At 39.0% G+C, this 17,664-nt stretch overlaps 1 long non-coding RNA gene across 1 annotated transcript in view; it reads right to left on the bottom strand.

Moving 5' to 3' along the window:
* Window positions 1-2,194: 2,194 nt before the first annotated feature.
* Window positions 2,195-17,664, bottom strand: part of LOC311296996 — a 73,872-nt gene continuing 58,402 nt past the window's right edge. The window contains exon 3 of the long non-coding RNA XR_014628728.1: window positions 2,195-2,479. This is a non-coding gene — a long non-coding RNA (uncharacterized lncRNA). The remainder of the gene's footprint in view (window positions 2,480-17,664) is intronic.

The following is a 17,664-nucleotide window of genomic DNA, read 5'->3' as shown; positions in this document are numbered from 1 at the left end:
AAGCTCAAAATTGTAATCATGATACCATACCATACACAGTCGGTCAACAAAGTACACCCAAATGTCTCAAGGTAATAAACAATCAAGTGGCACTATGACGTTACCATAAAAGCCAAACAGGCTAATCCGCCGAAGATTTGCGGGGGTTTAGCCTGTTTTATTGATCAGCTAAGTAGCATATTCCAATAGCAATACATCGTAATTAAGCAGTAATTTGCTCAAAATTTGTGTCTAAGTATCTAACTTATATATCAGCATTTTATATCACAATCATTCTGAACCTGATCACTGACAATGGTAAGTTAGTAAAACCTATTCCGATTGTACATTTATCTAGCTTACGCTAAAGCATTACACATTTTATGGATCGTCATTTATTGTCATTATTGGCCGTATCAGACATTAGAGAATGGGATATATCTTACCTTTTTATCAAGAAAAAAGCCAACTGAGGATCCCGTTTGAGCCCTAGAGCAGACCGGAGATCTCTCCATTTGTTGAAAGCCTTCCCTATGTTTACTCTCGTCTTACCCCGACGCCTGTCTGACTCCAATTTGGACCTTTTGGTTGCACTAGACAAAAGTTCTCTTTTTTTTTTTATCTTACGTGGAGTTTGCGTTGGTGTTTGAAATGAACTACAAGCCGGTCTCTTAGAATCCATTTTCTACGGAGAATGGCGGCGTCGGCGCATACACAATCACAAACCTGCCAGACATATGAGCGTGCCGTGAACGCGCATGACGTCACGCCCAGTCTCAGATTCCGACCCGAATCCCTCTTATTTATTTTACTGTACAGGATTATAGAGGCAATCGCAGTGATCAGAGAAGGGCTCAGTCAGCCCATCAGGCAATTGTTTAAGCATGTATGGGTTAGAAAACGGGTATTTTTAACATGAAAAGTTGCGCAATGCACCTTTAAGAAACTGCTCAAACGGATTAAAAGTGTTTGTGATTCTCTAAAAAGAACTGGCTCGCGAGAGACTTTGGCCAGGGAACTGGACTTTACTGGTCACATGGCATGCTTTTGATTCAGTAATACAAAAACTGGTTCATTTAAGTAATTAGCTTGATAATTAGACTTCACAGGTTGCATGGCATTATTCTGAATTTTGATACACAAACAAAAAAAACGTGTTTATTTGAGTCTTTAGCTTAAGAGTCTGGATTTACTGGTTGTCCTGTATACAGTTGATTAACTAAAAAAACGGCTTATATGAATCATAATAGCTCAAGAATCAGTTTTCACTAGTTGCTCTGTATTCGATTCACTAAAAAGAACTGGCTCATAAGAGTCATTTGCTGATAAATCAGACATCATTAGTCGTGCTGTATGTTTCACACTAAATAGTAATATTTTATTCAGAATATTTTATTCAGAATATTTTAGAACGCATATGCGTGAAAAGTTACAGGAAATTAATGTCATGAAAATTATTTATGTGGCTGCAACCCAACATAATTATCCAGTATCATTATATATCAATCTACTATTATTACAATCACTGTAACATGGTACTGCCACCTCTAATGCAAAAGTTGTTAAAGGCAAAGTTTGGAAGTACGCTAGACAAAAAACAGAAACACACACACACACACACACACACACACACAAAAAGAGCAACAGACGCATGCACTGATAACAATCTCCCTCTATTATGATCTAAGAGATACCGAGCAATATAAATATGAAGCAGAAACAATGCGCCCTGACCTAAAAGATCTTAATCACTGTTTGCGTGAACAAATGTGAGATTTCAGCGTCAATGTGTTTGAAGAGCTAAACTGGAAGGCGATAACCCACGTTCAGCATGCAGGGAGGGTGCGAAGTGCTCGCTAACCTCCCTCACTGATCCATGCACAAGGTTAACCTCATCTGCATACGATCAATACACTACAGTAATAATTGTGATCTATTGCGTAAATATTGCAGCGGTCATTGAACTGTCTGAGTAAGAGCCGGAGCGGGTGACCTGCGGGGTAGCAGCTGGAACCTCTCAGCACATCTCAATGGGAGGCGGCATGGAGAATGACACGGCCTACTGGCTCTATGAATGCTAATGTCCAGCCAGGGGACAGGGGACGAGGACACCCAGAGGAGCCTGTGGGATTGCACGGCGAGGAGGTGATGTTCCACCTGGTTGCCACATGCATACACAAACACGCACACACATAGATGCTCATGCATGAAATACCTCTATCATAGCTCCTCTTTTCTGAACGTGTCAGATATTTGACAGATAGCACTCTCCGTGTTGTGTGCCTCTAGTTGCTCTGGGATCTGAGGACAAGATACAGGAAGAGATTGGGGATGTGAGGATGCCAGTGCTGTGGCCCGAAGGAACATGTCAGTGGGAAAGAAGCCCTAAGTCTATCCGTTTGTCTCTCTTCTTCCTTCACTCTTTCTCTCTCCTCTTTGATGTGGCCCTCCCCGTCTCCTTCCTCCAGCTCTGTATTCAGGGGTGGCGGTATGGGGCACTCTGTTGGAATAAGAATGCATGAATTATTTGATAATCAGAGTTTATTGTAATCCTTGACCCTGGCCCTGCATTTCAAACAGGGATTGAGGATTAGACGCATGCTGGCTGGTCCTGACAGCCTGACTCCTGTCTCCTCAGGGCAGCTCTCCTGTGTGTGTGTGTGTGTGTGTGTGTGTGTGTGTGTGTGTGTGTGTGTGTGTGTGTGTGTGTGTGTGTGTGTGTGTGTGTGTGTGTGTGTGTGTGTGTTGGCAGGTCTCTTCTACTTTGAAGTAGCTGACCATAGCACACTCTGTATTAAAGAGGAAAAACACTGGGCGTCATGAGCTTTTTCATGTCACATATCATATACTGTATGTCTTTCAAATGTTCACATATGAAAGACATATATGCAACCCCAGGGGGGTAACCCCGTTTTCCTGGAGAAATTCCCTCCATTGGCCTTTATCAATCATTACCTTCTAATAATAATCCCCATGCTTTCACATGCTCCTCACCAATAGCTGGTGTTGTGAGCGCACTGGTGCTCTGTGGCTGCTGTCACATCATACAAGTGGATGTTGCTCACGGGTGATGGGTGAGGAGAGACCCCCTGATATGATTGTAAAGGTGTACAGTACAGTAAAGCGCTATATAAATGCCTCATTTCATTTCATATACTGAACACACTGTTTCCATGTGATTTTACAGCCTTCTCAACGTGCATGAATAATCCAAGTTCAAAGCTACTTTTATGGATAAAACAGGATTCTTGAGGTAAATGTCATGACACTAGAGAACTGCATCACTGAATTTAAGACAGTGGCCATAACCTTAAGACGTAACCTTAGGATATATTTAATAAATTAATAGTTAAAAAATATAAGATGAGGAGGTGATCTGTGCTTTATTTTATTATACAATCAATTCTAAGGTGATTATTTTATACATACATATACAGATAAAGTGTAATGCTGGATTATTATCTCCCTGTAAAATAAATAAATAAATACAAACATACAAAAAAATCCCAAAACCACAAATATCATCAATAATATGTTATATTATATATGTATTATAAAGAGTATTATGACATTAATTAAAAAAAAAACACATAACCTTAAGATATATTTCTTATATCTACTGTATCTTCTCATCTTGTGAACCAGTTTAGCTAGCAGTAGCTATACAGTATGTCATATAACAAGGAACAAAACTTTGTTGATAAACCACATTAAACCATAAGCTGTTTTTCTGGTTTTATTTGGTGTCCTAGTCTGGTCTGTTAGTTGTTTTAGAGGGATTTGTGGCCAGTCCCCCAGCTAAATTAGCTGTGCAGAGACATGTCCAGGCTAAGCAAACAAGCTTAGGCTGGTTTAAGTGTTGTTGTTTTTCCTCCTGCAGAGTAACTCACCATCATGTTGCTAGGATGCTGTGGGTGGTTGCCAGAGTGTTGCTATGCAGTTGCTAAGGTGCTTGAGTGATTTCTATGGCACTGATATGGGATTTAGGTGTGTTTTAGGGGCTGGATAAATGTCCTATAGGAAAATATATGGGATTTTTTCTTACCAAAGTTTTATCGCCGCTAAGCTAAAAAGTGAGTTTGATTGTGTAGGGGTAAAAATAGCACACTTCACCTCAAGACATGGGATAAGGTGAAAAAAGCACTGTTTTCGTGCATGTGTGTAAAGATGGAAAAAAAAAGAAAGAAAAAAAAGAGAGAGAGAGACGAGAACCTACTATAGAAGTGAAAAGTGGCAGTGAAAGAGGGCTGAAGAGGGTTTGTACTTGTATTGGAGAATTACAGAGAGCTGTACTAGCCATCGGCAGCTGAGCTGCAGTCTGTGCAGGGTCACTGGGCTCTGGGTGTTATTTAAACCTCAGGCCTGAGAAAGCTGAATAGGCCTGAAAGCCCTTCATCTGACCTCTACTGTGCACACTGTGAGCCAGAGACAACAGAGCAAAAAACAAAGACAGAGGGATGGAGAGAAAGAGAGAGAGATCAAGGGAGACATGCAAGGGAGAGGAAAGCAAAGGCACCTAGAAGAATACCAAGGTCTTGGGAGTTAGCATGCTATTGTAGTTCAAACATCTATGTATTTGATTCAAACCTAAAAATGTGGGCCACAAAACCTGAGCAGTGCAGCTATATCAGTGTAACACTACCAAATAAATAAATAAATAAATAGACGATAAAAGTAATTTTATTAGTTCATGTTATTTCAATAAAAGAAGTGTTTAAGAACAGCATTAGAGAATAATTTGTCTCTCTCCTCCTTTCTCTCTCTGTCCATTTGTCTGACATTAATGACTTAAATTATGAAATTCCAGTGACTGTTTTCATTTCCTATAACAACGTCACAGCAGGAGTTTAGTGAAACTCACTCATAAAAACAAATGAGTGTGAAAAGAGCCTTTAAGGCACGCTGGTGTTAATGAGAGCGGCTGAAATATACTCTAACACGTAGAATGAATGTTATATCTATTAACACAAACCATTTACAGGTTCTTTTATTTTTTGAGAACCCCATGGCCATGCGGTATAGGATACTCACATACCCACAAAAGGACCAGGGTTTACAATGCATCAAAAGATTCAGGCGATGACAAAAGCTAAATATTTTCAGTGTTTCTCATTGTCAGTGCATTCATTTGTATGGACAAAATCAATAATTCGAAATTAAAAGATAAGGAGGTGATTTGTGTGCTCTTTTATAAGGCAATCATTTCCAAGAAGCCGTTTTCTAAACATAAGTAAAAAGATAGATAATAATCCTAAACAAACCAAACAAAACAAACAAAGAAAAGAAGAAACACAAATGTCATCAATAATAATCTCTGCTTTATGAAGGGCATTAACGACACTGTCAGCTAATTCATGCAACTATATAGAAAAAGTCTTTGTTTTAATGTTTTAGATTGTCCTTCCAAATGCATCAATAACTTAAATACACAAAAATGCAAAAAACTCTGTTACAAAAAATCTATATATTATAATATTATTTAATGCATGTATGCATACATGCATGTAAATAATAATAAATTATTAAGACATAAAAATTATATATATATATATATATATATAGTGTGTGTGTGTGTGTGTGTGTGTGTGTGTGTGTGTCTAATATATGCATCTTATATTTGCCTGATATTCACAAACATTTGTTTACATTTACAATATGACAGTAATGGTGGAGTTGTGAGAGCACATGTGTGCAACACTGCCATCTAGTGTCCTAATAACAGAGCATTTTTGTTCAAATGCACTTCAATGAGCCTTAACAACCCTTGCACTTTTAATTAGCCATACAATACACGTCACAGAGAAAGTTTGAGTCTGAGTTTGTTCACAAACATGACTAAATGTGTAGATACTGTAAGTGCAAGCAGTCTCATTTTAGTGTGACATTCATAAGGACAGGTGGTTACCTCTACACAACTATACCATATAAAGAACTGATATGGTGGCCATTTAGTTTAAAATTTCCATGGGCAAACTGCAGGTGAGGGATGTCAAGCCCACTGAGACGACTGAGGTCCAGTGGATTAAAGCAGTGCCACAACATGAACCACTGACCCGGGCTCAGACGGCCAAATGAAGCCGCCTCTGGAATCTGTGAAGCTGCGGCCATTAGGCAGAATGCTCAGAAAGTTTTAATTAAATGCTCTGTGGACTTTCAACTGACCCAACATCCCAGCACTTTGCTGCTACCTGCGGTGTGTGTGTGTACGAGCGAGTGTGTGTATGCTGGGTTAATTAGAGAGAATGGCCAGGCTGCTGATCTTTGACTTGTGACTAATACTGAGCAAAGAGAGAGAGAGTTAATGGGATTTGGTGGAGGGTCCAGAACGAGGATGTGTCAGCGTGAACCCACAGTCTCGAGACAGCCAAACTATGAACATGGACCTTTTTTTTTTACAATCAGAGTGTACATGTCCACTATGAATCAAGGCTTCAAATGATTTGTTAAGAGTAAAACTGACTGAAGACACAATGTCGGTAGTATATGTAAATTAACAATGTTTACTCTCTCTTTTTACCTAGACTAATAAATTTGAGCTTCTTTGTCAGAAAACCTTTTGACAGATCCAGGCTTAGCCTGAAAACTACAGATTCTACTTCCCCACCCAGTGGCAGTCAGATCGACAGAGGGTTATCAACAGAACTGTTATTGTAAGGGTAGGTTTATCATTGAAAATTGTTGTCCTATGTCTACTCTTTACTCCCAATATTATATTCCTGCAATACCAGAGGCTGTGGCTTCAGGACCCTAGTTTTTGCGACAGCGCCACCTAGCTAATTCTACGCCAACAGAGGAGACTTGATGCAAAGACTAGACCCATGGAAATGATTCATTTTTATTATCTTTCAACCTTATTTTTAACGTAAGAACAAGGCTTTCAGTGTCAGCAGTTTCCAGTTAGTATATATGGCTCTGGAAAAAATTAAGAGACCACTGCAAAATTATCAGTTCTCTTGTTTTACTATTTATAGGTATGTGTTCGGGTAAAATGAACCTTTTTGTTTTATTCTATAAACTACTGACAACATTTCTCATTTGTTGTCTCATTTTCTCATTGTCATTTAGAGCATTTATTTGCAGAAAACGACAACTGGTCAAAATAACAAACAAAATGCAGTATTGTCAGACCTCGAATAATGGAAAGAAAATAAGTTCATATTCATTTTTAAACACCACAAAACTAATGCTTAAACTTAGGAAGAGTTCAGAAATCAATATTTGGTGGAATAACCCTGATTTTCAATCACAGCTTTCATGCGTCTTGGCATGCTCTCCACCAGTCTTTCACATTGATGTTGGGTGACTATGCCACTCCTGGTGCAAAAATTCAAGCAGCTCGGCTTTGTTTGATGGCTTGTGACCATCCATCTTCCTCTTGATCACATTCCAGAGGTTTTCAATGGGGTTCAGGTCTGGAGATTGAGCTGGCCATGACAGGGTCTTGATCTGGTGGTCCTTCATCCACACCTTGATTGACCTGGCTGTGTGGCATGGAGCGCTGTCCTGCTGGAAAAAAAACAATCCTCAGAGTTGGGGAACATTGTCAGAGCAGAAGGAAGCAAGTGTTCTTCCAGGACAACCTTGTACGTGGCTTGATTCATGCGTCCTTCACAATGACAAATCTGCCCGATTCCAGCCTTGCTGAAGCACTCCCAGATCATCACCGACCCTCCACCAAATTTCACAGTGGGTGCGAGACACTGTGGCTTGTAGGCCTCTCCATGTCTCCTTCTAACCATTAGACAACCAGGTGTTGGACAAAGCAAAAAATTGGACTCATCAGAGAAGATGACCTTTCTCCAGTTCTCTACAGTCTCTACGGTCTTTTGCAAACCTCAGCCTGGCTCTTCTTTGTCTCTCATTGATGAAGGGCTTTTTTCTAGCTTTGCACGACTTCAGCCCTGCCCCAAGGAGCCTGTTTCAAACCGTCCTCGCCGTGCACTTCACCCCAGCTGCCGTTTGCCATTCTTTTTGTAGGTCACTTGATGTCATCCTACGGTTGTTAAGTGACATTCGAATGAGTTTGCGGTCATCCCGGTCAGTGGAGAGTCGTTTTCGCCCTCTGCCCGTCTGTAGCTTTGTTGTCCCCAATGTTTGCTGCTTGACCTTGTTCTTATGAACCGCCATCTTTGAAATTTTAAGGATGGAAGCAACCCAATGCTCACTGTATCCCTCTGCCAGTAAAACCAGAATTGAACCCTTCTTTTCCTCACTCAAAACTTTCTCTTTCAACTCTTTTGGCATGGTCAATAGTTATTTTTGGATTCCAATTACTTTTGAGATACTACTAGCACTGTTTTTGCCATCCAGCTGGTCCTATTGCAAGAGGATAGTGCTGAACACAGCAGTGGTTTTTATACTTTTCCTCATTAAATAAGATTTGGTTCAGGTGATCACTTAATGCCTGTGTTGGAATTCAACAGACACTGGAATGGAATTTCTGCCATACATGTAGAGAAGCTGATTTAAGAAAAATTTGCAGTGGTCTCTTAATTTTTTCCAGGGCTGAAAACAGTTCATTTTGCTGCTGGATGTTGTAAACTGGTATTTGTTTTCAAATGATCTTAATCTATTAATGTACTAATAAACACACCAGTTTGGTTAATTTACCATTTACCGCACTTTGTTAAGTGCATCACATCAGACGTGAAGAGTCACGCTGTGCTCCGGCTAATAAATTGAAGTCTAGCACATACACAGAAAATAGTCTTTCTTTCTTTCTAAAAAACAAAAAACAAACCAGAATCAAGTTGCTCATTTGAAACAAATAAGGATAAATATTTGAGGTTACCAAAGAGGATGTTTAGGGGTAGGTTATGACAATATAAATGTGTACAATTAAACAACTAAATCATTCCTGAAAAAGAATAATAAAAATACAGAAATGAATAGTAAGTGCTTTAAAATAGTATAAATGCTAATACATACAAAAAACTAGGGTCCTAAAAATGCAGTCCTGAGGCCTCTGGGATTGCAGGAATACCCTACTCCGTTAAACAGCATTATGGTAAAAAATGGAACGCTAACTCACTCCCGCTAAATGTTTACTCTTTGAATTCTTGCACCCGGGAACAATACAAGTCGACATAATGGCTAAAATTTAGCTAAGAAGTATTTCCTACTAAGGAAATGCGGTATTTGAATCTGGTAAGCGTATCGATAGCAGACTGGGTGGGAGTGGCCTTGGACTGCAACTTGCCCAGTGCACTGAAGTTTTCCTATACCTATTTGGCAAAAGGGAAGACAACAGCATTTTTTTCTCTGTTTTCTACTGTATAGGCAGTCAAGTTTTATTGAAAGCCGATATTGCCAGCGGTGAAGTACCCATTTAATGATTTTTCTGCAGTCACTATAGTTGAGGATAGCTTTAACAATAGGCCAGCATGCATGTTCTGCCATAAATTAAAGCTACTGATATTATGAATAGTCATCAACAGTGGAAGACATGAGGAAAGCGAAATCAAGCTGTTCTTTACAGTTTTCAGTGTATTATCTTAAATACAGACACAATCACACAGAACACTGTTTCTGTGTAAGAGACAACAATCAGATCGTAGACGAAAAAGAAATGCTATGATTTACACCATAATATAGTGTATTCTTATACCGTATGTATCTTCCCTGATGATCACAGACATCTTAATGTACTGCTACTCCAAAAATGCTCCATGTTCAATTCATTTTTATTTTAAATTAGCCAATTCAACACAATTCTTGAACATTCTGTTACAATTTCAGCAAATGTTGAGAGTAAATGTTACATTTGGCATGTTTTTGAAAAAGGCGACTGTTTTTTCATGTTGGGATTTCGAAGGTTGTCTCTTTCTTCCATTCAGTATCAAAATAACGATATTTTGTGTTCTGCAGAAGAGAGAAAGTCATACAGGTTTGGAACAAAATGAGGGCGATTAAACGATGACAGAATTTTAATTTTCTTTAAGAAACCACAAAATTCACCCCTGAATGCTGATTAAAATAACTTTCTGTATGGCAGGAAGAGTAGAAGTATTTAGAAACAAACATGACTCCCTGTGAAATGATGTGCTGCCGGGTCCTGACGATGCCCTATCTGAATCCCTATTTCCCCGCTTTTATCATGGCCTGACACTTGTGCAGCTTGGGTAATCAGAGAGCCCGTCCGCCATAAAGGAAGCCTGCATTCTAATCTCAACTGTTGCATATCTAATACTAATTAGAATCCTGCAACTGGGTCACTGCCATTGTTTTTCAAGTACTGTCAAGTCGAGGGAAACATATGAAACTGAAATGATACCCTGCATGGCGGAGGCGCATGATTGAATCCTCTCTCCACCACTGATGTGCTCTCATCCATCCTATTAAAATATTCAATCTGCTGTCCCTCATTCTGAAGGGTTGAGCTGGGAAGGGCAGCTGCCAAAAAGCCCTCTCTCTCTCTCTCTCTCAATAGTTCACAACTGCACCAGTGTTCATGGCAGAACCCCACTCTAAAAATCAGGGTGCTTTTCCTGTCATCTCGGGTCTGATTTTAATTAACGATTCAATCCGTACACAGACAGATTTGATTCCTCATGTTTGTTTATGCACTTTTGCAGCCTATCTCTCCCAGGGCAATCAGATTACAGATTAAGGGGGGGATAGTTTTTTTCTTCCCAGGTCCTATCAGCAAACATGCACGCAAATATACAAAAAAAGTTAAAGTTAGTTTTGAGAAAAGCATTTTTTCTTTGCAAATGCCATGCACTTAGTTTGATATTTTGTATCTAGTGCAGTTTCAGAAATCTTGAAGTGTGATTTAACTGTCTAAATACTTTTTTGAGGCCACTGTATGCCTCTGTTGCCATGATATATAAAAGTATAGGCCTATAAGCTGCGGATTACGTAGTGACAAGCCAATATGATATTAATGTTTGTTCAATCAGAGTGCACTGATCTGATGTTGGCGATTTAAAGCTGACTGCAAAACTCTTTAATAAGGTCTCTGATGAGCAGGAGTTATGATGGGACTTCTTGGCCAATTTGCCCACAAATTGAGGGGGACCAGCAGCCAGTGACTGTAATGACATATAATGTGATGTCTCCCTAAAATGTCAGATTTATATAAGAGCATTATATATCAAGATCACGCTTGGTTTAAGTGAGGCATTCTCAGATATTTTCCATTTGTTTACTATATTTTAGTTTTGGGGTCAGTGAGATTATTTAATGTTTTTGAGAGAGGTTTCTTATACTCACCAAGGCTGTATTTATTTGATAAAAAATACAGTGACAGCAGTAACATTTTGAAACTGTTTCATATTTTAATATGGAAATATTTGTATTCCTGTGATGCAAAACTGAATTTTCAGCATCATTACTTCAGTCTTCAGTGTCACATGATCCTTCAGAAATCATTCTGCTGATTTGCCTCTCAAGAAACATGTCTTATTATAATAAATATGTAATATTTTGTTATATTTTATACATCCTTTGATTAATAGAAAGTTCAAAAGAACAGCATTTTATAATAGAAATATAATTTTTTTAAATATTATTAACGTCTTTACTGTCGCTTTTGATCACTTCCATCCTAGCTGAATAAAAGCATCTTACAAATAAATCTTACTGACCCCAAACTTTTGAGCAGTATTACAATTTTGCACAATGCTTTAACTGTTTACACACATAATAATTTGCTTCATTACTTTTTACTTAAGTAAATTATTAATAATAATAATAATAATAAATTAATTATAAAGTATTATTAAAGTAAAATAAATAAAGTACAGCATATTACTACGAAAAATAGAAATGATAATAAAATGGTCAGCACTTTGTAACAACATGTCTGATATAAACAAATGAAAAAGATGGATCTAAATGTCCACTTTCAAACCATCATTACTATTATTGAATTTCTTTTAAACTACAATAACAAACAAGAAATTGCACAAAAGACACCGTGACCACACACACTTTTTTTTAAGTCTATCTCAGCATGGCCTCTGTTCTTCTCAACACTGAAAATGGTATTTGGAGACAAACAACTTCATTCTGCTGTGCGTCTGTAATTAGCTGTGGAATTAGCGGCACTGACGTGCCTCCGTAGATCAGCAGGGCCCTCCAGGGAGGCTGCCGGGACCGAGCAAGCCGCATTTCCAATTATTGTGTTGAATTGCTAATTTAGTTATTGTGCCTCCCGTAATTGTGATGGGTATTGGGTGTGCGATTCAATTTGTTTTAAATATTTGTGGGCTGGCGGATTGGTAATAGAGCTGACCTATCTAGCAGCCCAGTATAAAAGTAAGAGAGGAAAAACAAAGGGAAGAGACTACAAAGATATTCTCCCTCTCCCCTTCTCGCTCTCATTCTCTCTTTTTCCCCTCTCTCATCGTCTTAGTTTGATCTGCCTCATCCCTCTTAAGACCGTTGAAGTTAAAAAGCTTGAAATTTAGAAAATAGTACTTTGATCAGCTGTAGGAGGGAAGCATCAGGCATTAGAGGACAGAACATTGAGGGCTCTGGTTTGAAGATAAGCAGGGAATGCCTGGCTCCCTAAATATTGCGGCATGCAGGAGCTTTTTGTGTGAAGCGTGTGGAGGTACAGGCAGTGCCCAGGCAGGATTAGGCGAGAGGTTTATGCAGCTCTCGGGATGCGAGCTCCTGATATACCATGTCACTGCCATGCTCTCATTTCAGAGTCTTTGCCACAACCTGTATGGCATATTAAATTACAGGGTGAAAAAAATCTGCCATAGCACTCAGATAATGATAATGATGCTAAAGTGACAACAAATGCAAATTCGGAGATATAATTATTATTTACATATAATGACAAAACTCCACTAAATTAGTGACAGAGATACAGGTTGATGAAAAGAAAAATATAGAAGTGCCCATGCATTAAATATCACAGCAGTCTATCCACTTTACACTGTTTACTTTCAACTGGATTCTCTCTAATAAGCACACAGAACCAAATCAGTGACTTACTTATATTTAAAAAAATGGGAAAACAACGCACATACCAACACATCTTTACTGATATTCCATAGACTCCATACACATAGACTATTTTTTATATACAGCAGTAACTTACACCCTAACCATAACAGAAAACTCTCTAAACTTTATTCACTTTTTTAATACACTTTTTTATCAATAAGCACATCCCCAAAAGGATGTCACACACACAGTCCACATTATGTTAAATATATCTTCAAAGACTGTGATTTTCTTCCTAAAATAAACCATGTAAATCTGACAAGTTTGTTTTGAAATAGTTTTGAAAAATAGCTTACACGAGTCTCATTGATTATTTAATGCATTATATGTTACAGAAAATATATGCAAGTTGTCATCTATGTCATTCAATGTCTAGATAAAGATAAACTGTCAATAACGGTTTTAGGTTAACATTTTTATATATGCACGAGGGAAATTGTATTTTTTTTAAAGTTGCTGTTCCATAGTCTCAAAATTAATTTGAGGTCAGAAAGGCTGATACATATTTACACATGACAATTAAAAAAAGTTTTAGATAGCAAAGTTTAGTATGCCACACTGCAGGTGCAGATTGACTTGGTCATGTAACCCACCCATGAACGCATAATACAAGTAAAAAGCACAATGGATTCTTATACCTTAATAAACTAATCCCAGTTAATACATACTAACTATACAAATAAAGCCACACACAAGAACAAGACACTACAAACAAGAAACTATAAAATGATAAAAACATGACTGATAGCATTAATATAGTATGCATAACAGCAGAAGCAAACTAATGCATGCCAGACAGTACTTCACAGCACCTCATTTGGAGGGCAAAAAAGAAGGTCTTCTTGACCTCGCACTGAATTAGCATTATCTGATTCAGTTATGTTACAGCACTATAGCAGATTTAACCATCTGTGAAATATCTGTAAGCAGATTAGTGAACAAGTGTACTACATCTCAGGTGAGTGTGCTAAGATTCCAGTGACCAGCATCAATAATAATGTTCTCAGCTACAGTCGACATGAAGCGGAAGTTGAAATCGTGTTTTTTTCCCCCTATTGTAAAGTATATATGAGTAAAATTGAAAAAGAAAAAAAATGTGGGGCGGGATTTGATTTTGTCCATCGGGAATTAATTGGATCATTGTGGTTTCCTATTGGTCAAAGTAAACATGTCATCAGAGAAGAGATGTTGCTGCACGAGGGAGGGGAAATTATTTTGATTAAAGATTACGAGGCATATGAATAAAAAATAAAATAAAAAAAGATAAATACTACAATATTCTATTTAAAAAAAGATTTGTCAATAGATTTCGTTTTGATTTAAGAGTTTGTTTAAGAGACACGGCATAATTAAAGCACAAAAAAGACAACAAAGATAAAGGGATACAAAGATAAAGGGATACAAAAAACTGCAGTGTGACTGACTGCAAAATTGATAAACTGATCATAGCTGCAAGTTGAAGTTCTAGGTTGATTCTTGTTTCGTGGTTAATATTTGTGATATTGTCAGTTTTGGTTAAATAATGTGTCAAATTATGACGTAAACATTGTTTGCGTGCACCATTTCTGACACTGTATTCAATGGTTAAACAGAAAAATACACATTTGGAGGTGAAACTGAAGTACAAAACATTATGTAAAATTGGTCCAGCACAGCACATCCAATGCATTTAATTCGGCCGCTATTTTCTTTTATTGTGATGTGCACATTTAAACAAACCACAAAATGTGTTTGTGGAAGGGCAATTTTGTCTCATCTGGGTCCACCAATTGGTATATTTGAACATGTGCAAATGTGTTTTGTGTGCATGTTTATTGAATGAGGGTGAGTGGGGAGGTGAGAGGGGTCTGTGTGTGTGATTTCAGCCTTTCATGTCTGTTTTGCAGGATGTGTGTACAGTTGTCCAGTTTTGACCCCAGGGTCATTTTGAAAGGCTTTGCCCTGAATGAGGCCTCTTAAGTTCCTCTCTTTGCTTTGATAGCTCTCATCACTGCTCACACGCGTACGCAAACACTCAGGCTCGCTCTGAAGCGCGCATGCAACAGCTATTTACACCTGCCGCGTTTGATCATCAATTAAGTACTCCTTCTGAAGATGTTTGAATCCTCCCGAACGCTTCAACCCCCAGTCCACAACCCCTGATCAATCTACTGCACTTATTGATGTCTAGATTGCTAACGGCACTCTGAAAGCTGAGCACTTTCTGATAGATGTGAAATCCAATCGTTTCTATCTCGTCCATCTGCACAGTTTGGTCAGCGGAGCAAGTTGATGATAAACTTTCTAGTCCATGATATTCCTTCAACACTGCTAGCCAAAGTTACTCATGAATGTCAGACTGATAATGAGGTTCTATGTGAAATGCTTTGTATTATTTGTATCAGTTATAACACAACTGTAATTGTTAAAGAAACAGTTCACCCAAATATTCTGTCATAATATACTTTCCCTCATGTCGACATACATTTACAGTATGTCTGTTCCTCAGATAAAGCTATCATAAGGCTTTAGAATACTTAGAAAATACAGTTGTGAATCACTCATGTGGAATTTTATGATACCTTATTGTGCTTTGTATCCATTTTAAGGGTCGAAAAGCTTTTTTTTTCCACAGAAGAAAAGTTCCACAGTTTTTCCTACTGTTTGGAAAAACATGATGAAGATAAAAGGATAAGTTAATGTCCATTTAACTTTTTAACTAAACTTTTAAATCTTGTATTACTTTAAAAATGGGTATGATTGTTATTTGGTTGTCAAACTAAATTGGATTCAATACAATTAACAAAAAATCATGATATAAACAATAACAAATTAATCTGGTAAAAACAGTAAACCTTTAATACTATGTGGCCATAGGATTTTGTCCATGAGAAGCTGGAAGGTAGCGGGAGCCCCAAATAACCTGAACGGAAGAGTAATAAATTGGTGTAATCCAAACTGCATTGTGAATTTTCTTTGGATATTGGTGATAAGGGGATCAAGTCAATAACCATTTTTCAAATCCAGTGTCGAATAAAAGTGAGCCGAACCTAACCGAACAAGCAGCTCGTCAACTCGAGGCGTTGGATAAACAGCATTCACCTTCTTGTAATCTACACAGAATCGGAATGAGCCATCTGTTTTGGGTACATCCGGATTATAAGGTACGGCGAACAGACAGGGGAGGTGCATGTCAACTTTATCACCTCAACCTCCTAAAACGCTGGAATGAAGTGACACCGGTTGAGACAGTGATGGCTGTTTCGGTAGAGGATGATCTCAGAGCCGCTATCCCAGTCAGTTCGCTCGCGCTGGTACCCGAGGGAGATCACCTCTCCAGCGCAGCTCATCGATGTAGCCAAGTTGCGAACAGATTTTGCAGATGTGTTCTTGTCCCATATCGAAATGGTCCCAGGGGTGGTGGCAGGTAGCTAAAGGATAATCCACCACATCACCATCCACACACCGCCCCTTAACCTTGTGGCTTGTATCCAATGCCCCTTGTTGCATCATGCTTTGATGAATGGAGGTTTGGTTATAGCCTGAATCCACCAAAGCCTAATATGTACCCTCCTTAATACGCAGAGGTATTTGATCCTGCCAGGCTTGATCGAGGGCAGCCCCTGGGGAATCGGGGACCCGGATCAAAGTTTCCATCTCCATGACTGGACACCTGTCCTGGAAATGACCTGGGTACTCGGATCTTCGGCGCCCTCCACCACTTCGTGTCCCATGTCTGGGCCACAGGGCTGGAGAGAGAGACATTAGGAAGGGGCTAGGGGCCAGCAGGATGGCCAGTTTCAGCTACGTTGGGTGGTGGCACTTGACCCACTCGGCCATCCAGCACTGCAGCTGTACGATGAACTGCTCCAGCACCACCAGGTTGATCACTTTTCCTTGAAGTTGTAGGTCTGTGTTTATCAGCGCTGTGTAAGATGGTGGGGACTGCGTCTGGGGGCGACCTCCAGGCCAAGCAAGCTCAGAATAACCCGCCGGTCCCCCTCCTGCGCCTGGACCAACAGACGGAAACGACCCTCCTGTTCCAGTCTGAAGTCCATGAGCGCTTGGTGTTGTGTTTGATGAAGACCGGCAAGTGACTTGACCAGCTCCGCAAGTGGCGTTGGTTGTGCGGGCTGCACGGCGGCGTGCCAACTCTACATCGCGGGTTTCGGGAACCACTGTAAGCAGGTTCAAAATAAAAGGACAAGGAAGTCAGGTCAGCGAGTTACTTTCAGCTCTTTATTTCTCTCTCCAGAAATCATATACAGGCACTTCAGCGAACTTCACAACAAAACGGTAAATCATATCATCCCAGGTCTGCGGGCCACTTACACTTACACTTGTCTCTTCGCGAGTTACTGGAATTAGAGACAGGTGCTAGTCATCATGCACTTGACCTACTTCTCAGCGCTCATCTCCGTGCTCGCCCTACCGTTGTAGACTCTGCTTTACCACGCCCCTCTCGCCACAATATGACAATCAAAACTGTATTTAACTTTTTTTTTATTTTACTTTTTTTTATTCAGAAACTGTGAATATTATATTATTTTAATAATTTTATATTATTTGTAAAAAAAATGTAAACATTTTAAAATGAAGTGTGGAAAAACACTTTTTCTGCATGTTTTCCTTAAGCACAAACAGTAGAGCATGGCGCTTTTTTGGATAAAAGCATCTGCCAAATGCATAAATGTAATACCCTCAGAAGGTAGTTGAGAAAATGACAAAATATATGAATTTTTT

Source organism: Rutilus rutilus, assembly GCF_951802725.1.
Source record: "Rutilus rutilus genome assembly, chromosome: 9".
Classification (NCBI taxonomy): Eukaryota; Metazoa; Chordata; class Actinopteri; order Cypriniformes; family Leuciscidae; genus Rutilus; species Rutilus rutilus.
Note: the sequence above shows the minus strand (reverse complement) of the source record. Positions and strands in the feature narration are given on the sequence as shown.